The sequence below is a fragment of the Mustelus asterias genome, chromosome 4, assembly GCF_964213995.1.
Source record: "Mustelus asterias chromosome 4, sMusAst1.hap1.1, whole genome shotgun sequence".
NCBI lineage: Eukaryota > Metazoa > Chordata > Chondrichthyes > Carcharhiniformes > Triakidae > Mustelus > Mustelus asterias.
The window spans coordinates 112,230,001-112,251,735 of record NC_135804.1 but is presented as its reverse complement, the minus strand read 5'-3'; positions in this window follow the sequence as shown (position 1 = coordinate 112,251,735).

The following is a 21,735-nucleotide window of genomic DNA, read 5'->3' as shown; positions in this document are numbered from 1 at the left end:
CATGAGGGGCCCATGGAAAGTGTTGTTGAAGGCACATGAAAGATATGAGGGAATCATGGGGGGATGGGTCAGGGGTGAGAGGGTGAGAGGCGTGACTAAAGGGTCTAACAGCTTGTGAAAGAACTGGGGCAAAGTTCCAGAGAATTGAGGCTGGCCTTCTAACTGGTCTACCTCAACATTTGCCCGCCATCACACACCCAAGTGAAAATTGCACGCATCAGGCATTTTTTACCAAGGCAGATCCAGCAAGTCGAGATATTTCTCAACTTGAGCTATTCGCTTCCATCGCAAAAGCCCAGCTCATATTTTCAAAATAAGGGGTCTCCATTTTAAGATGGAAATGAGGAGGAATTTTTTCTCTCAGGAAGGTCATTAATCTTTGGAATTCTCTACCCCAGGGAGCATTCGAGATTGGGTCATTGAATACATTCAAAATCAAATTAGACAGATTTGTCACCTACAAGGGAGTCAAAGGTTATGGGAGGTCAGGCAGGAAAGTGGAGTTAAAGCCACAATCATATCAGCCATGATTTTATTGAATGGCGGAGCAGGCTCAAGGGGTTGAAGGGCCTATTCCTGCTCCTACTTCTTATGTGGAAAGTGAACATTGGTAATCAGATTAATAGTGAGTAGGAAAGGCAGATTGTAGCTGGAGGATCGAAGAAAATAGGAAGGAGGGAAAGAATTATACTTCAAGCCCTTGAAGACTTTGACTTTCTCCAGGTTTGTTTGGGTGAATTTAATTATCCTTTGTGTGTTCTGCAAAGAACAAAGAAGAATAAAGAACAAAGAACAATACAGCACAAGAACAGGCCTTTCGGCCCTCCAAGCCCACACCGCTCCCTGGTCCAAACTAGACCATTCTTTTGTATCCCTCCATTCCCACTCTGTTCATGTGGCTATCTAGATAAGTCTTAAACGTTCCCAGTGTGTCCGCCTCCACCACCTTGCCCGGCAGCGCATTCCAGGCCCCCACCACCCTTTGTGTAAAATACGTCCTTCTGATATTCGTGTTAAATCTCCCCTCCCCGTTACCTTGAACCTATGACCCCTCGTGAACGTCACCACCGACCTGGGAAAAAGCTTCCCACCGTTCACCCTATCTATGCCTTTCATAAGTTTATACACCTCTATTAGGTCACCCCTCATCCTCCGTCTTTCCAGTGAGAACAACCCCAGTTTACCCACTCTCTCCTCATAACTAAGCCCTTCCATACCAGGCAACATCCTGGTAAACCTCCTCTGCACTCTCTCTAAAGCCTCCACGTCCTTCTGGTAGTGTGGCGGCCAGAACTGGGCGCAGTATTCCAAATGCGGCCGAACCAACGTTCCATACAACTGCATCATCAGACCCCAACTTTTATACTCTATGCCCCGTCCTATAAAGGCAAGCATGCCATAAGCCTTATTCACTACCTTCTCCACCTGTGACGTCACCTTCAAGGATCTGTGGATTTGCACACCCAGGTCCCTCTGCGTATCTACACCCTTTGTGGTTCTGCCATTTATCGTATAGCTCCCCCCTACGTTAGTTCTACCAAAATGCATCACTTCGCATTTATCTGAACTCCATCTGCCATTTCTTTGCTCAAATTTCCAGCCTATCTATATCCTTCTGTAGCCTCTGACAATGTTCCTCACTATTTGTAAGTCCAGCCATTTTCGTGTCATCCGCAAACTTACTGATCACCCCAGTTACACCTTCTTCCAGATCGTTTATATAAATCACAAACAGCAGAGGTCCCAATACAGTAATATTATTTGTGACAGAAGATTATTGCCAACAGATAAGAGAGAACTAGGAGAACGAGGAAACTGAGAGGCAATAGTATATTTCATCCCAGCATTAACTGGAGGAGAGGGAAGCATAGAACTTCAATAATATTGAATAATGTTGTCCAATTTGCAGTAATTGAAATGTCATTTAATGAACAATGTGCATATTTCGTCATTAAATTTGCTCATGATATTATTGCAAGGTAGTATTTTACAGTTAATGAAACCAATGCCAGGGAGGCTCTAGAGAAGAAGAAATTAGCATCCTTTGGATATTCCAAAGCACTTCACAGCCGAGGAATTAATTTTACGTGTAGTCAGGGGCAAATATTGCAGCCAATTTGCGCACAGGATGGCCTCATAAACAGCAATTATATCATCAACAATCAGCCTGTTTTCTGGTTGTATCAGCTGAAGGATAATCGTTGGCCAAGACTCTGAGAGAACGCCTTCAAATTATGCCATTGGGTGCATTACTTTCACCTGAAGACAAAAAGGGCATCAGTTTAACATCTCATTGGAGAGACATTCCAGCCCTCCCTCAGTGCTATATATCAGCAGGGCTGACCTGAAAATGAATTCTCCCACTGCCTCAGAGTCACATTAACTAAAATAAGACCACCAGCCAGTTGCTGTATTTTTATTTGTGTTAAATAAGTATGTACTGAGTGGGAGGGTGATCTTGAGCCTACATTAGCTGTGTTCACACACCAGCTGAATGTTTAGGGAGTAGAAGACCTTCCTGTTAATGGCGGGCATTCCCTGTCGAGACAGTGCTTTTAAGGTGATATGTATGCATTTGATCGCCTTCTGGGCCTGGGACATCCCAGCGACGGCATTGAATCCTGCAGTCCGAGCATCCTGATGGGCCTGGCCTAGGTTGAAGCTCATGTAATCTGATGCCTGGGTATAAAAGACATCCGTGATCTGGCAGATGCATTCTCTCAGAGTCCTGGCCAACGATTATCCTTCAGCTGATACAATCAGAAAACAGACTGATTGTTGTTGATATAATTGCTGTTTATGAGGCCATCCTGTGCGCAAATTGGCTGCAGTGTTTGCCTTGGAAAGATCCAGTGGCAAAAATTTTGAGGATGACGGTGACCTTTACAGCCATCAGGTCCTCCTCGCGGTGCCAGGTGATTGAGCACCTGGCACAGATGCCATACTGTCTCCCTTTGCAGGCACTGTCTTCTGCAGCACAAGTAGTCTGGCAGCTCCTCAAAATGCCAGCGCCTCCTGTAGACTCTGTCTACAGTCTCACTGTCTTCTTGCCCCCTCCTCCGCCTGATGGGTGGCTCTTACTTGAGCCTCTGTAACAGCTCCCTGATCTTCGGGTTCTGGCTCCTGTGGTGCAGAGTCATGCCTAGACTGGTCCTGGCACTCTCATGAACTCCTGTTTGCCTTGGCACCAATGATTGGAACCATTGCCCCTTGTCCCCTCTCCTTGCATCATGGCTTCCTGTCCCTATCATCCCTCCCTTCACAGCACCAATGCAATACTTTTGGATGTGCTGAAAGTGACGAAGACTAAAGGTTCCCTTCAGTAGGAGAGGTGAACCTCCGGGGAAGCTATGCTGCACTGAATCACGCTAGCACCCCTGCGTGCACTCACCTTTCCGACTCCTTTCCTTGATCTGGGATGGGATTGTGAATTAAGCATTCGATGAGGTGTGCCAATGTCCAGTGCTCATGTAGGGTTTTGAAGAGAGGTCCTGTGTCAGTGATACTTGCTGTATATGAAGGGAGTTAGGACAGGGCTGGCCTGTGTTGAGGGTTTCTGCGCGACGACAGGACTATGCCAGATTGTAAGAGGTTAACAGAACTGGGTATGCAGAGTCCAGGTGTCCTCAGTGTGTGGTTCCCATAGAGCCAGAAGGCCAGAGCTGAGATCGGACACAGAGGGGAAGCAACACTTTTGACATACAGGTGCCTGAAATTGACATGGATTGGGTTAGCTACAACACTATAAAGAGAAACGGCCAGCCTCCCCGACCCAGGGAATCCCTTCCCCCCATCCCCATATCCCCACCCATGGTCACCCCCTTCCCTCCAACTCAAACCCCCGCTGCCCCCATTGAGTCATAGATGCCACCCAAGCAAGACAAAAAGTTTAAAATATAACTCTTTCCTCCTACCTCCCCATTGAATGCTTTGCCACCAGGTCCCTGCTTTTCAGGAGTAATAGCAAATTACGCCCGGTAGCAAGAGTGAGTGACTATCACGTGGTTGCTGCATCTGGGGTCAGTCCCGCTAATGACATGAAGGTATCTGCATAATTATCAGGTTGCTGCCTGCTCTGGGCGGGAACCCAATCAGGGCTGGCAGGTCGGGTCAGGTGAATCTCAAAAACCCTGACATCCGTCGGGAATCGTATTTTCGGCCAACGTCCCATTTACTGGGCCGTCCTGATTCCCGTGGGCCATCTGAAGAGGTCGGAGAATCGGGCCCGATGATTCAGGCACTACTGTGATGCCGAATGAGTCAACTAGAGAGCGTAACTGCTTGAAGCTTTACATGGTGTTTGTAATGCTAGATGAATATTCTAAAACCAATGTAACGTTGAAGTTGGGAATAGTATCCAAAAGGTCTGGAAAGATAAATCCTGTTTCTTTCTCCTTACAGATGCTGCCAGACCGGCTGAGTTTTTCCAGGATCCTCTGTTTTGTTTCAGATTCCAGTATCTGCTGTATTTTGCTTATGTTTGGGAATAGTATGGTTAAGTCTGAGATATTATTCAGATCATCAGATAATGCCCATTAGGGATGAGTTTTATGGAACTGTTTGTTCTCTATTCATAGCCCTATGAAAACTTCCTAATTGTTTAAGCTCTGATGACTGCTCCCACTAAAATTACACCATGGACAAAAATCCATGCTAAATAACCAACATACATCTAGTAATCACTCAGCTTCCATGTAATAGAAACCCAAACCAATCAATTAAAATAATCCCAACAGTCGCAACCATGACAACAAGAGCAGAACATTTTTTATTGCTTTTTGGATATGAGATCGCAATGTTGTTAATATTTTATTTAGTTGTGACCACCTAGTGAGCAAATATCACATTCACTGACATGCAATAAGTTTTTTTCTTACATGATGCCAGACTTCAATTTCTTAATTGGATATCTGCTTTATCTTCTCATCCATTTGGATCAATGAATGTCATGTTTGCAATATTAAAAAATCATTACTGTGTACCATGAATAATGGCAGAAGGCGCTGGAATTGCATAGGTGCTCAGACAACATGGGCAAAATTTTCCTGTCCCACTCACTATGGGAATCATAGCGGGCGGGACACAGGTAATGTAGAGGTTCATTGGGCGGGATTTTCCGATCTTGGGGCAAGCTCAGCCTGAAAATCCCGACGCCTGTGTAAATAGAAAAAAGCAAGCTAACAATATTTTGCTCTGATATCACCTTTCAGGTGACTAATATCCCTAGTTTTTGAAACTATCTCTCAATCACAGAATAATCCAGTTGTGTGAATGAGAAGCAGTGTGTTATCATTTTGACACCAGAGCAAGTACATTCAGTGATGAATCTGTCACCAGTGAATCAACAGTTCTAGACAGTGTCCAATGTGCTAAATATTAATGCCTGAAATATATTTCAATTCAGGTTTTAATAAAAATTACACAAATTAGAGTTCACTTTGAAACTGACTTAAGAGGTACTCAGCCTATAGCATTATTAAGCAGATTGAACTTAAAAGATATTTATTTAAAAATGCAGTAAGCCCCCCACATTAATGTGAAAATTACATGTTAATTTTAAATATTTAATTCGACTCAGCTGTAAATTAATTCAGGATGCGTTTTCTAAATCTGAGTACAGTTTATGATTATTTTCTTTTCATATATTTAAAGATTTTTGCATGAATATTGGAGCTGTTAAATAATAGGCACAGATATAAATCTTTTTTTTATCTTAATGAAGTGTTGTGATTTATCATGGGAACAACTCAACACCAGAACAGCGCACATAGTTGATCAAGAATGATACTGTATCTGTGCTGCAAAGATGTCCTAATGATGAAGAGTTCAGTTTTCTTGAGTTCCCTGTTGCGAGAGTGGGGAGATGGGTGTCTGTGTTGCAGAGAGTGGTACTGACAAGGTAGTACTGACAAGTAGGCCTTACAGGTAGTGTCTGTACAAAATGAAACATCTTGATAAGCTGCTAAAAAAAGACATTCCACTGACACACTTGAAGCATCTTGCCCTTTTCAGACAATTCCTGAATTCACTTCTTAATGATTTTCAGAGCTTATAGGTCAGCCACAGGCCACAACAATTGACACGCTCAAGGTCACCATCAGAGAGGCACAGGTGGACCTTCTTCCAGATATTTAACATTAGTTTCTTTTTTATTTATTCATGGGACATGGGTATCGCTGGCTGCCCAGCATTTATTGCCCATCCCTAGTTACCCTTGGAGGGCAGTTGAGAATCAACCACATTACTGTGGCTCTGGAGTCACATGTAGGCCAGACCAGGTTAGGACGGCAGATTTCCTTCCCAAAAGGACATTAGTGAGCCTGATGGATTTTTCCGACAATAAACAAGTAGATTCTTAATTCCAGATTTTTTTTATTGAATTCAGTTTCCACCAGCTGCCATGGCAGGATTCGAACCCAGGTCCCTAGAACATTAGCTGAATTTCTGGACTAACAGTCTAGCAATAATACCACTAGGCCATCACCTCCTCTAATTATACTACAGGATTACTGACCTTTCTGACTCTCAAACAGGGAGAAGAGAGGATTTGGGGACCCGACCACACAAAGGTTGGAATAGGTTTAGGGACTGGAACTGGAATTTTTTGAGAATCATAGAATCCCTACAGTACAGAAAGAGGCCATCCAGCCCACCGAGTCTGCACCGACCACAATCCCACCCAGGCCCTAACCCCATATCCCTACACATTTACCCACTAATCCCTCTAACCTACGCATCTCAGGACACTAAGGGCAATTTTAGCATGGCCAATCAACCTAACCCGCACATCTTTGGACTGTGGGAGCAAACCGGAGCACCCGGAGGAAACCCACGCAGACACGAGGAGAATGTGCAAACTCCACACAGACAGTGACCCAAGCTGGGAATCGAACCCAGGTCCCTGGAGCTGTGAAGCAGCAGTGCTAACCACTGTGCTACCGTGTCGCTATGAAACTATTTTAAAAAGATGCTTTTATTTATTACTGCATGGATTCCTCCCATTCCCATATTAACAATACTTATGCTAAACATTTCCTTAACTGATGTATAGCGGATTGCCAGGAAAAATTATGTAATAATTTTACCACACAGCAAACCAGTAAATTGTTGAAAATTTGGCCAATGCTCAAGCATTTAAGTATGCAAATATTGGTAGTTTTTTAAGCAATCTTTATAATGATGATGATCCTGAAGGTGGATGACATATCTTCCAAAGGTTTGGTCAGTGAGTCAGACTATTGCACAAAGAAGAACCCATCTACATCCAAATTATAACATAATTACCAAGAATTATTTTTATATAAAGGCCAGATAAATATACAACTGATGTACAAACTAAAAATATTATGCACTATCAGGAACATATGAATTATTTACATTGGTTGTCACGAATAAAGGCTGTACACACATTTCAGATTCAGTCAATCTGGGCACAAATCTTTTTTTAACACATCTAAATGTTGGTACACAATCAGAAATGAAAATAATCCATAAGGCATTTCGACCGATGGCGTACACACCATGTAATCCTCATAGAAAGAGATTGAGGGTATGAGCAATATTTTTAGGGGCTCTATAAATATGAGCTGTAACTGTGGGCTGGAGCATAGCTGCCTCAATCCTGTTATTCAAAAACAAGACTAAGCAAAGGGGAAATTGCTTAAAAACATTTTACAAGATCCTATCAAAGATTTTCTAAAGAGCACGGAGCTTCTAAAGAACTGTCAGCATGGTTTTAGAAGCCTCATAAATCTACTGGCCTTCTCTGAGGAGATAACTAAATTACTAGGCAACATAGAATCTATTTAGATTTCCAGAAAGCTTTGTAGGCTTTTAAGATGTGTAAAGCCAAGGGCAAATTAGCTTGTTGGCTTAAAAAGTGGTGCGACAATATAAAATAGATTTATTCATTTGCCCAGGAGACCAGTTTGAAGGAAATAATGGCATTTAAGGAGATCTGGATAAATGAAGTAGATGTGCTTAACGAATGGCATTGGAGGGTAATTTTCCAACTTTGCTCTTCTGACGGGGAGCCTCACCCCCCGTTGCAAACAGCAATCTGGGCATGCCTTCCACATGATTTTCTGAGCTTTTATTTCAAACTGTTGGAAGATATCAATGCAGGGATATTTCCATAACGTGCGGCCACTAATTGAGGTTTCCCACCTCAAGTGTGGAGTAAGAAAATCACCCTGACAGATTTTAGTACAGTTAATATTAAACTGGTTCAGAAATGAAGACAGGCAGTCATTGCCAAATATGGAAAAGAATAAGTGTTTGGGTGCCGAGGTCACATGGCAGCATGACAATGTTACTAACAAGGCTGCAGATTTGGGGGAATTCTTCCTGAGGTATTCATTATAAGTCAAAATTGATTATTTTTAACCCTGCGTTATTCCAGCTGGGCTATTTTCTGTAATTTTAATTTCCTGCCTTCAAAGTGACATTGACATGCTGGAGAGGATTCGAAGAAGACCAACCAGGTCTGCCATTTTACATTTTTGAGTTATAAGTTATAATTGAAGAAGAGCTTAAGTGAACATGATTCAACTAAAGAGTTTAAATTGACTAACTTTAAACAAGGTTTGAAATTGCAAAAGATCTAGGTATCAATAATGTGTTCCAGTATCGCACCTCATAAGACCAGCTTACTTTAATATGTTTTGAAAATCGGGAATGGTATGTTGAGAATGACAGCCTCAACCGGGATCTTGGGTTCATGTCACACTATCTGTAACCCCCACAACCTGACTGGGCTAACTGTCCTGGCTGGAGACAATACACATCTCTTGTCCTGGCTGGAGACAATACACATCTCTTTAACCTGTGCTTAACCCTCTCTCCACATTGTCTGTACCTTTAAGACTTGATTACCTGTAAAGGCTCACATTCCAGCCATTATTTTGTAAATTGAGTTTGTGTCTTTATATGCCCTGTTTGTGAACAGAACTCCCACTCACCTGATGAAGGGGCAGCGCTCCGAAAGCTAGTGGCTTGTGCTACCAAATATACCTGTTGGACTTTAACCTGGTGTTGTGAGACTTCTTACTGTGTTTACCCCAGTCCAACGCCGGCATCTCCACATCATGTTGGGAATAGCCAGAGGTCAGGGCCTGTATATGCATTTCCTGCAGCTCGTAAAAGGTCATTGGTTCCTCTTAAACCTGTCCTGCTGCAAGTTCCAGAAAAAGAGCTGAAGACGAAAGATTCAGCGAGATTGCCTCAGAGAGTATGCAAGAAAGGGGTGGCTCTACCTCAAGCATCAGGTCTCTTGTAATAAAGAATAACACCAAAGCAGCATGAACAGAGTGGCAACACCTAAATCCAGTCTAGAGGAGCCTTTCCAGAATCTATAGAATTTTGAAAAGTAACCACCAATGCAAGCATTATCTCAACAGGCAGCTGCCTCAACTCTCTGGGATGTAACTCAACAAATCCAGAGGATTTATCAACCTTCAATGCAATTAATTTTTGAGCACGACCTTTTTATTAATACTAATTTCTTTCAGCTCCTCATTTCACAAGTCCCTGGGTTTCCTAGTATTTCTGGGAGATTTTCTGTATCTTCCTTCATGAAGACAGACAGAAAATAATTGTTAAATTTCTCTGCTATTCCCTAGTCTCCATTATGTATTCTCCTGTCTCCACCTGTAATGGATACATATTTGTCCTTGCTAATCTTTTCCTTTTCACATGCCTAAAGAAACTCATATAATCCACCTTTATGGTTCTCGCTAGTTTGCATTCATCTTCTCTTTTCACTTTATCAGTTTCTTGGTTCTCCTTTGCTGAATTCTAATTTGCTCCCAATTCCCGGGTTTACCACTTTTTCTGGAAACCTTCTAAGCCACTTCCTTTGATCTAATGCAATCTTTAAATTCTTTTGTTAGCCACAGTTGATTCACCTTTCCTGTTAGGTTTCTGTGTCTGAGAAGGATGTATATTTTTTGCAGACCATAGAATCATAGAATCCCTGCGGTACAGAACGAGTAAGAAGTCTAACAACACCAGGCTAAAGTCCAACAGGTTTATGTTTTTATGACTTTATGAGTTTATGACTTTAACCTGGTGTTGTTAAACTTCTTACTGTGTTTAACCCAATCCAACGCCAGCATCTCCACATCATGACTACCATCGACAGTACAGAAGGAGGCCAGTCATCCCATCGAGTAGGCACCGACTCCCTGACAGAGCATTTTACCTAGTCCCTACCCCTGTAACCTCACTAATCCACCTAACCTACACATCTTGGAACACTAAGGGGCAATTAGCAGCGCCAATCAACCCACCCTGCACATCTTTGGACTGTGGGAGGAAACCAGAGGAAACCTACTCAGACATGGGAACATGCAAACTCCACACAGTCAGTCACCCAAGGCCGGAATTGAAACTAGGTCCTGGCACTGTGAGGCAGCAGTGCTAACCACTGTGTCACCATGCCGCCCTAAATACTAGCTGCTGCCTGACTACCATCAAATATAATGGTGGATTTTCCCAATCCACCATAACCAATTTGCCCCTCAAACCTTCATAGTTTCCTTTGTTTAGGTTTAAGACTTTAATTTCAGAATGAACTATATCACTTTCAAGATTAATATAAAATTTCATCATATTATAGTCATTATTTCCTAAAGCCTCCTTTATAACAAGGTTATTAATTATAATATAACATTAAACATAAAATAGCCTAATCCCTAGTTGGCCCTTCAATGTACTGCTCCAGAAGCCCATCTTCTACACTCTCCAGCAATTCATTCTTAACAGAGTTAATGCTAGTTAGGTTTACTGGTCTATATGTAAATTAAAGTTGCCCATTATTACTGTATTACCACATGCGGCTCTATTTTCCTGATTTATATAGTGCCCAATGTTACTACCACAGTTTGGTGGCCTATAGAAACTCCCGCCACTGATTGCTGCCCCTTGCAGTTTCTCAGCCCCACCCAAACCAATTCTACATCTTTCTAATCCTTCAACCTAAGTTCCTCTCTCACTAATATACTGATCTTATCTGTCATTAACAGCATTATCTCATCCCCTTTCCCTTTTTGCCTATCCTTCCTCAATGAAGAATATACTTGGATATTCAGTTCCCCGTCTTGGTCATCCTGTAACCACGTCTCTGTAATGGCAGTTAAATCTCACCCATTTACCTCTATTTGTGTCTTCAAATCAGCTATCTTATTGTAAATGCATTCAGATGGAGTGTCTTTTTAACAATATTCTGCATTATGATCCCATTTGATGCTTGTCTTTGCTTCATCTGCCTTCTAATTTCATTTGCTACTTTCTATTTCCTATTACCAGGGTTGCTTCCCTCTAATCTGAGCTCCCTTGCTCCCTCTCGGGCTCCCATCCCCCTGCCAATCTAGTTTAGAAATAAGACATAATTACACCAGATGCAGTCTGTTGGCTGAAAGGCCAATCAAGATCTCGTGGGATCTGTCTACAAATGTAGTTTTGTAGTTCAGCATCAATGAAGCTATAGAGATGTTCAGATTGATGCCAGAGGTTTGTACTCTTTTTTCTTATATTATGCAGCAATATTTCCAAGATGTGCTGCAATTAGTGAGGTTTCCACCAGAAGTATGAAGCAAGAAAGTCACCCCAACAGATTTGAATAGTTTTTTTGGAGTATGAAATTTAGGGGCAGAATTTTCCCTCAAGTCATAAAGGCGAGAATACTGGAGCAATCCACACCAGTCTGTTAGGCGCAGTCCAGACCGCAATCATCCCAACTCAGTGCTTTTTTAGGAGAGAGGTGAGTTTCAAACCTGTTCTGGGAGAGGGTGGGGTGGGGGGGCCTTAACACGCCAGTGTGCCCGGCTGCAAAGCACTCAGGCCCCGTTTTGGAAGGGCATCCCAATCTCACAGTGAAGTGGGAGGCCTCCTCCCTCTCCCCATGGCCATCAGCCACCCCCATCAGCGGAATGTTTCCCACCCACTCCCCGACACGGATCACTGGCACTGGGGCATCATGCCCTCCCAGTGAGCCCCCTTCATGACCCCGAAATGTCCCCCTTCATGCTCCATCCCTGCACAACTTCCTGCAGAAACCCCCTGTCATAGCCTCCCTGTCATAGCCCCCCATCATAGCCCCACCATCATAGAGCGCCCCCCGTTATAGCCCCCATTCAGGCCCCACCCCACTCAGACCTCACCCCCTTGACACTGCCCCAGCACACCGGCAGTGCCGAACTGATACTGCCAGGATTCCAGGTGGTCACTGACAGATGGGCACTGCCCAATGGGCATTGGCCAACCATGTCCCCGGCCACCCCAGGGCTTCAATGGTCTCCAACCCCCCACACCCCCCCTCCCCTGCCCCCAGCATGGCCATCATGCCCAGCCTCTGCAGGTGGAGACCAGTAGTGATTCTTGATGGTCTCACACAGTATCCGAAGGTTGGAATATCCCAGGAGCTCTGGGAGAATCTGGTGTCAAACGGGGCTATGCATATTTAAATGCTACTTTAAATATGCTAATTGGCCTTGTGCACTTTCTGGGCATGATCCAGTTTGCGGCATCAGAAAGGGACTGGGATGATTGTAAACTGTTTGGCACAGGGCACATAATTTATGTTTAGGCCTGTGCGCTATTTTCTGGGATTGGTGCAATCTGTGTCAGGCGTGGCAAGGTCAGAAAATCACCCCCTAGTTCTCTGTTGTGTTGTATAATTGCCTGTGCGACAGACCATCATAGAGTGTGACCAAAGCAAAGCATCCAACATCCAAATTCAGACTAAACTTCCAACATGAAAGCTTTGACTAGACTTCTGGACACTTTGAACTCCAATTTATGGATTCATCATATTGGAGAAGCATGCAGCTCAGACCAATCTTGGACATTGCCCAGTGACTGCTGCAACATAAATCTCTGAGTGTGCTGAGGGAACCTCCAGCAGCAGGTAAATGACAGGAACTGACATTGATAATGGAAAGGTTCAAAATGCTACAGATCTATCATAAAGTAAGCAGTCCAAAATATTCACTGCTTCAATACCAAAGACATTGGCAGTGGCAGAGTCATCCAGTACTCAATATGGAATACCTTCATCCCAATTTTAATTGTTCCATAATTGGCTACTATGCTATCAGTTGCCTTGGCCCCAAGCTCTGGAATTCCCTCTCTATGCTTTTTGGCCTCTCTGCCTCGCTCTCCGCCTTTTGGGGCACTCTTTAACACCCAGACTTCCAGTCATCCGACCTAATTTTGTTGAACGTGACTCAGCATCCGTTTTTGTTTCATCATGCTCCTGTGTAGGGCCATGGGGTGTTTTATTACAATAATGGCGCTATGTTAATATAAGTTGTTAGAAAATTAGAGTTTTATTGGGGTAGAGGAGCAAAGTTATGTGGGAGTACAAATACACAATCGCTACAAGTATTGATAGAGATTAACAAGATTATAGAAAAGCAAACATTGAACAAGAATGTATGCATGGTTTAGAATTGAGAAGTAAAGATGATGGGTGGAATTTTACCTTTTGTTTTGCAGAATGTGGTGGGTAAAGTAGTGTTGAAACCAATGGTACCCATAGCGACTTTCTCTATTGTTGAGAACTTAGTGCATGAAGGGGTGGGTCCCACTACATCGTACTGATTGAGTCCACCCCGCCAGCAACTTAGTTTTTTAAAGATCAGGTCGCTATTTTTAATGGCTGGCCTGACGCACAAAAGTTAAAATAGAACCTCAACCCCCCCGATAAATGCCCACCCAGCACTGCCCCCTGCCCACTGACACTGTCAGGGCAATGCCAGGAGGCAGTGCCCAGGTGCTGCCCAGGCTTGATTCTCTCCCCACTGAGCGACACACTCATCTGAGCTCCCTGGAAGGTCTGCCCGCCGGGTGCATACCATGGGAAACCCATTTGTAATTCATGCCAGCTTGTCCTCACGTTGATGCGAATGGATTATCTAATGGGGTGGGGGCGGGTTGGGGGGGGGGGGCGGGGGCGGTGGGGTAGGAACAATCGCGATGATACTTGCTGTCAATATAAAACGCGGTTTGGGCCTCACGTGAGATTTTCTGCTCCTGTCATATAACACACTCGAGAAGGACGGGAGTGGAAAATCCCTACGTCTCTTCACTTCAGGTACTTTTCATCAGGTCAGAATGCTGCTCCTTTAATTTTCTAGCTCTTCCATACCTACTCCAGCTTCTCTGAGATTCTGGGTTTTTCCATTCATTGCCACCATGTTGCATGTTCAGTAGGTCTCATAAAGCAGTCTTGAGTCTTGTACACATATAAATATGGTATATGATTTAATTCCATGCTTGCTTCTATGTAGGTTTCTGTCCAGTCCACAACTGACCCTAATCTCAGGTCATGCGTCTCTTTGCATCATATTGTTGGGGGCACTGACTCTCTGTCCCACATTAACCCTTGCTATGTCAAATAACTTTATCCACACGTCCAACTTTAAAGTAAAATGGCATCCCTGAATGATACATTATACACAGAAGTACACAAAGGTTATACTTCTGTCAAATTGTATGCTCTGAGTTTGGTGCAGATTAAACCTCTGCTGCCAATAAAATAGAAATAGGCAGCTGTAGTACAGCAGTTCTACTCTGCATTGGAAAACATTATCAACCTATATTTATTTCCCAGGGTGCATGCACTTTTCTGGAATAGGCTTGTAACAAAGGCAGTTAATGCAAGCTAATTAAGAACAATATAGATGCTTTTGCGGATCAGTCACAAATGATCAAATATTCTCTGAAACATTATGATTCCAGTGAGATAGCAGTTAGAAAGTAGAAAATATTTGCCGTGACCAGGATTATATAATGCAGAATGTAATGATAAATTCAAATAATTGAATCACAGAATTGATATTCCGAGTACGGTATTCACTTGATTATATTTGGGCCTCAGGAGAAATCTCACCAAGTTTTCTATATTTGGAGCTGTGCTTCCTTCAACAACGTAAGTGAGATGGCAAGAGTACCTGACAGACAAAATTGTACATGGTCCATATAAAGGACAGGCTTAAAAAGCATTAAGCCCACTATTGTCCTGTATTTTATCCTGTCTTTGATTATCATTTGGTTTCAAATAACTATGGAGACACAACTGATGCAAAGCAAATCTTTTTGCAAATGGCAGCACTCCATCTATTGGCAGGTTGATGGAACAGTCTGTGAAGAGATTCCCTGCCAGAGGTTTGGCTGTTCTCAGCGACAGATGGTTCTCTGCAGGACTGAACAATTACCAATTTTTTCTACACATCCTGGGGCTCTTCATGGATTCACTTCTCTCTGCTCAAGGTCCATATCCTGTTGTTTAAACACAGGAATATAATAGTGAAATACAATGTAATCCATCCTTTTCATGTGAAGATAAACGAGTCCTGTTAATTGACAGAAGATTATGGATCCAAATAAAGAATGATTATCAAAATGTGTCAGCTGTAAAAAAGTTTAGAAAACTGGGTCCAAATGGTTTCCCATCATAGAGAAACTGGGGTTTACATGGTACCTTGAACATGCGACACTTTTAATGCAAGAATAACTCAAAGAAAGCAATAACAAAGTTTGGTACCCCCAGAACTGGTCATTTGTAATAAAAGCAAAATACTGCAAATGCTGGAAAGCTGAAGTAAAAACAGAAAATGCTGGATAAACTCAGCTAGTCTGGCAGCATCTGTGGAGAGAGAAACACAGTTAATGTTTCAAGTCTATTTGACCCTTCTACATGTGTTATGCTTTTATTGGAGTACACGGACTACCTACTCCAGACTGGTTCCACATGAGATGCATTCTCATTCCACAGACATCAAATGAGAGGGCAAAGTACTCAACATTGAGATACTTTGTGGCACAGAAATGTTTGGAATTGAAACACTCCTCACCAGAGCCCAGTTCAGATGGAGTGGAGATATATTACATATGAATGACAATAACTTACCCAAAGCATCATTGCTGAGAAATTCATATATTTGAAAATTATATTTTTATTTTTAAATATGGAAAGAAATTATTATTTGGAACTTGGATTTTTTAAACAGAAGGTCATAAGTTCACCTTGGACTATTAACAAGCCCGTCTTTTCTAAGAAATTACTTGATTAGCATGGTACTTGAGGGGTCTGTTTGTTTTGAACTGCAATCGCTTTAATTGATGGGGGGAAAAAACTGGAAAAGGCCAGTGATTTACTGGAAATCACATGACAGAGACAAGCTTTAAGTTTTGGACTTGGTGTTTGAAATCTGTATATTTTTGGGAATAAGCTAAGAAGGAAAGCTGCCAGAACTCATTCTCTCCCTGCCATGCCTGAAATTATGTGTGTGGTTATCAATCTGCAGCCAGAGAATCCTCATCTCTGTCTAACTTGCCAGCATTTGGAAACTTGAAAAGCTGAGATGAGAAGAATTGATCCAGCTCTTTTTCTCTTCCATACCAAAACTCGATTGCTGAGAACCTTTAGACATCTACCAGGTCCAGAATGAAGGAGTTCCAGGTTGACAGCATCAAAACCCTGCAAACTTTATCCTTTATGTTATAAAGCCTATCCTCAAAAGCCCTAATTTGCAAGATCCTATTTGTTTGTCCATTGTTTGTTTGCGTGTATGTTTGTGCATGTGGACGCTGGGATATTTTTTTTAATGGATGGATAGTTATACTTCCAGAGTACAATTGTGTACTCCTTGCAATTTAAAAAAAATAACTCTTGTTTTATAATAAATCAATCATTCTGAGTTTATTTGAAGAAGTCTGGTTAAAGTCTCTTTTATTCTAGTCTAACAGCAGCGAAAGTAAATGACTGGCCATTTTGGTGAGTGAATTAAACTTCTAAATGAATGGTATGACCTGTGGAATATTGGGCTTTGATAAACTGTTATCCTGGTAGTAACATCATATATTCACAACTTCAACTTGTACATCGCCTGTGAGGTAGGTTGATATTAAGGTTCAAGAACTAGTTGAAAGTGAACGCCAGGAAAGCTGGTATGTCAATAGAACATAGAACATAGAAAGCCACAGCACAAACAGGCCCTTCGGCCCACAAGTTGCGCCGATCACATCCCCACCTCTAGGCCTATCTATAGCCCTCAATCCCATTAAATCCCATGTACTCATCCAGAAGTCTCTTAAAAGACCCCAACGAGTTTGCCTCCACCACCACCGACGTCAGCCGATTCCACTCACCCACCACCCTCTGAGTGAAAAACTTACCCCTGACATCTCCTCTGTACCTACCCCCCAGCACCTTAAACCTGTGTCCTCTCGTAGCAACCATTTCAGCCCTTGGAAATAGCCTCTGAGAGTCTACCCTATCCAGACCTCTCAACATCTTGTAAACCTCTATCAGGTCACCTCTCATCCTTCGTCTCTCCAGGGAGAAGAGACCAAGCTCCCTCAACCTATCCTCATAAGGCATGCCCCCCAATCCAGGCAACATCCTTGTAAATCTCCTCTGCACCCTTTCAATGGCTTCAACATCTTTCCTGTAATGAGGTGACCAGAACTGCGCGCAGTACTCCAAGTGGGGTCTAATCAGGGTCCTATAAAGCTGCAATCATGGACTTGGAGAAAATGCACAAGAGAGAATTATGTAGAAGCAATCTCAAGAAGTGGCAACAGCAAAGCACAGAAGGCCAGTTAGAAAGACTGGACAATCTCAACAAATCAGACAATTTATCATTCCCACACTGTGGAAAGCCATGCAGGTCCGCAATTGAGTTCCACAGCCAAGTTAGAATGCACATTCGATGACTGTACACAGCCAAGAAACGTTCATCTTCAATAACCAAGGGAAATGGATGACAATTGTGCTATCATGTAGACACAGCTGCAGTGTGGCTACATATCCGTTTGTTTTCAAACTGAATGTACTAATATGATCGCATAATGTCATCACCTTTCTCCACAATTCATTACAAGATGACTGCATGTGACTACCCTATTGCCTCTCTATGTGTCACTCATACATCTATCCTAAAGCACTGAGTGTCCTTTGATGCAATTTGGATTGCAACTGGAATCACTCCAGGTTTTGGCTGCCAGGAACACATGAAATTATTGAATGAGTAACTCTGGCTGATCTGACATTAAGACCCGATTACTGTATTGCAAAGACAGTCAGTAAAATAACTTAAAATGGCAGAATGAAGAGAATGTGAAGTATACCAAAGAGATGTATATTTTCTATTCCTTTCCCCCTTTAACCCACAGCAGCTGCTTTGATTCATTTTTTTTCCATGATCCATCACACTCACAAGTTAAGATCACATTCGATTTGATTTGATTTGATTTATTATCGTCACATGTATTAGCATGAAGTGAAAAGTATTGTTTCTCGCACGCTATGCAGACAGAGCATACCGTTCATGGAGAAGGAAACGAGAGAGTGCAGAATGTAGTGTTATAGTCATTGTTAGGGTGTAGAGAAAGATCAACTTAATGCAAGGTGGGTCCATTCAAAAGTCTGATGGCAACAAGGAAGAAGCTGTTCTTGAGTCAGTTAGTACGTGACCTCAGACTTTGGTATCTTTTTCCCGACGGAAGAAGGTGGAAGAGGGAATGTCCAGGGTGCATGGGGTCTTTAACTATGCTGGCTGCTTTGCCGAGACAGCAGGAAGTGTAGACATAGTTAATGGATGGGAGGCTGGTTTGCGTGATGGATTGTTATGATTGATTGGCATGATGGATCATAGATGAGGAAGATCATTTGGTTCATATTGGTGGTCAAACTCCCAAAATCCTTTTATTATTCCTATCATCTATAGATCTTTAAATCCAAGATGGATGTCACCTAATCACTACTTCCTCATTTATCTAATCTTCTCTGTTATTGTTTCTTGATTTTATGTGTCCTGTATTATGGAGTTTGATCTTTCAATTCAGTTTCATAGTGAAAAAATATTAAGCCTGCATCCTGCATCTTTGACCAAGTACATGGTATTTTGACAATTCCAGTAGCTCAGGAACCACCATGTTCCTAACAGACTCAATCACTTTTAATAACAGTATAGATAACACTTGCACTAATTGTGCATTAAGCTGTACTCATTTTGTGACAGTGTGTTAATGGAGCAGGTATTAATGTTTGCCCAGCTTACTAGTAAATAATGACAGATAGCATGACTTGCAAAGGAATTGTTTCACCTAGCCAACTTCAGACTTCTTTGAAGAGGTGACATCCAAAATTTATGGGGAGGAGCAAAATGACATAATGACCATTGACTTTTATAAGAACATAAGAACTAGGAGCAGGAGTAGGCCATCTGGCCCCTCGAGCCTGCTCTGCCATTCAATAAGATCATGGCTGATCTTTTCGTGGACTCAGCTCCACGTACCCGCCCGCTCACCATAACCCTTCATTCCTTTACTGTGCAAAAATCTATCTATCTTTGCCTTAAAAACGTTCAACGTGGTAGCCTCAACTGCTTCACTGAGTAGGGAATTGCATAGATTCACAACCCTTTGGGTGAAGAAGTTCCTCATCAACTCAGTCCTAAATCTGTGCCCCTTTATTTTGAGGCTATGCTCCCTAGTTCCCTAGTTCTAGTTTCACCCACCAGTGGAAACAACCTCCCTGCTTCTATAGTATCTATTCCCTTCATAATTTTATATGTTTCTATAAGATCCTCCCTCATTCTTCTAAGTTCCAATGAGTATAGTCCCAGTCTACTCAGTCTCTCCTCATAAGCCAACACTCTCAACTCCGGAATCAACCTAGTGAATCTCCTCTGCACCCCGTCCAGTGCCAGTATATCCTTTCTCAAGTAAGGAGACCAAAACTGTACAATACTCCAGGTATGGCCGCACCAGCACCTTATGTAGCTGCAACATAACCTTCCTGTTTTTAAACTCCATCCCTCTAGCAGTGAAGTAGCATTTAATAAAGGAATGCATAAAGACTGCTTTAAAACTAAGGTCAGTGATTATCAGGTAAAATACGGACTTGGGTAAGTGATTACATGAAGAGAAGAAAACACAGGGTAGTTGAAAGGAGAGTAGAAAACCAGAAAATCTGTTCCTGGACCCATCCAGTTCTTAATATAAAAAAACTACATGGAATGACAGTCTTGTTTTTAAAGTACTTAAATCTTCATAATGTAGAAGGAACTGGGGATTCGGTGAAGGTATCTAAACTTTTACAAAGGAAATTTGACAAGGCTTGAAGTAACCAGAGCACAATACTCCACATTGGAAATAGAATACTCATTGGTTCCGATAGTTACTGGGGAGGGTTTTGAGAGGGGATGTGGAGAAGCGTTTTTGTAAAGCCTCTGGCATTTTAATGTCATAGCGTGCGTCTGCTTTTCCAAACAGCTTTCCCTCCTGATGTCAGCCTGATTGAAAGGCTTTACTCCCTGTTGGGTGGGGAGCATTCCGGAGGAGGTCCCATGCCTGCAGCAGTGTTAGTGGCAATCTGGGGAAGAATGGGATTCAGGTCTTGGAAGGATATGGATGATCACTGATCTCTCCTGGTGGGAGGGTGGGATGCAGATCCAGATGTTGAGTGATGCCTAATCTCATTGATAAGGGAGAAGGTTAAGTTTGGGGACACGGACACACTCAAAGCAGCGCACTTACCTTTTCCATGAAGCAATCTCATTTCGCTTCCAGCCTCCCTGAGACCCTGGATACTTGGTTGTTCAAAGTTAAATATGAGGCATGAGGCCTTTGTGTAAGATATAAATGATCATTCTGCCTCCTGCAAACAGGTTGGTTGCCCCACAACACCCACCATCCCTTTGTCAATAGAAACCAAAGTCTGGGCAGGTTGGAGACAGGTTGGGGTAAGATTTCAGGTTTTTAAAACTTTAACATCCTCCTCTACAAAAGCCTTCCCATTTTAGAGGAGGTTATAATGACCCCAAGTGCTCTCTTGTTGACTTGACACTCGCCATGTTTAAACGGTATGAGAGGCATTAAACAAAAGGAAGTTGGATTGTGAAGTTGAATTAGTTGGATTCCTATCCTCTGGGGCCATGATGAAGCTTTACCTGGCATACTGTACCAAGGAACCATACAGACCATTGGGAAAACACAGACAACAGCAACATGACTAATCCCCTGTGTTGAAGGAAAAAGCTTTAAGGAATCACTTAATAATTTAAGTCTCGTCACCTTCAAAGTGGAGCCTTTTGACAGAAACTTCTAAAATACTTAATAGGGTTGAAAAAGTGAGGCCAGATTAGTTTTGGATCTGTCAGACCAGTAGGACAGGAAGAGAGACATTCAGCAGTGCGATTAGCAGATTTCGAGCTCACATAAGGAGGTAATTCTTTACAAATAAGGGAATCAAAACCTATAATGCATGGCAATTAAGACCTAAATGCCCTAGATGTTTCAATGAGAACACTATAGACATTGGCATTCTGGGAGGACAACGTGAAATGGGTAATTCTAAAACTTACCCATGAGCTTAAATGGGTGTAATGCATATTAATACATAGACCCTCCAGTAAGGCAGTTTTCCTTGTTAAAGACTGATCTTGAGGTTTACCTTTAGCAAAATAAAGGCAACATTGATATAAAAATAAAATACTGCAGTTGCTGGACACCTGAAATAAAATAGAATTAGAGTCATATCAGACTTGAAACACTGGCCGGGATATTCTTCACCCTCCACAGGTTTTCCAGCAGTGAAGGCGGCTCACTATTGGCCACCATCAGGATCTTCCGTTCCCACCAAAGTCAATGGCCATTTGCGTTGCTAGGTGGCCACGCCGCCGGGGAACCTGTTACAGATGGTCACCTTCGATGGGACTGGAAGAT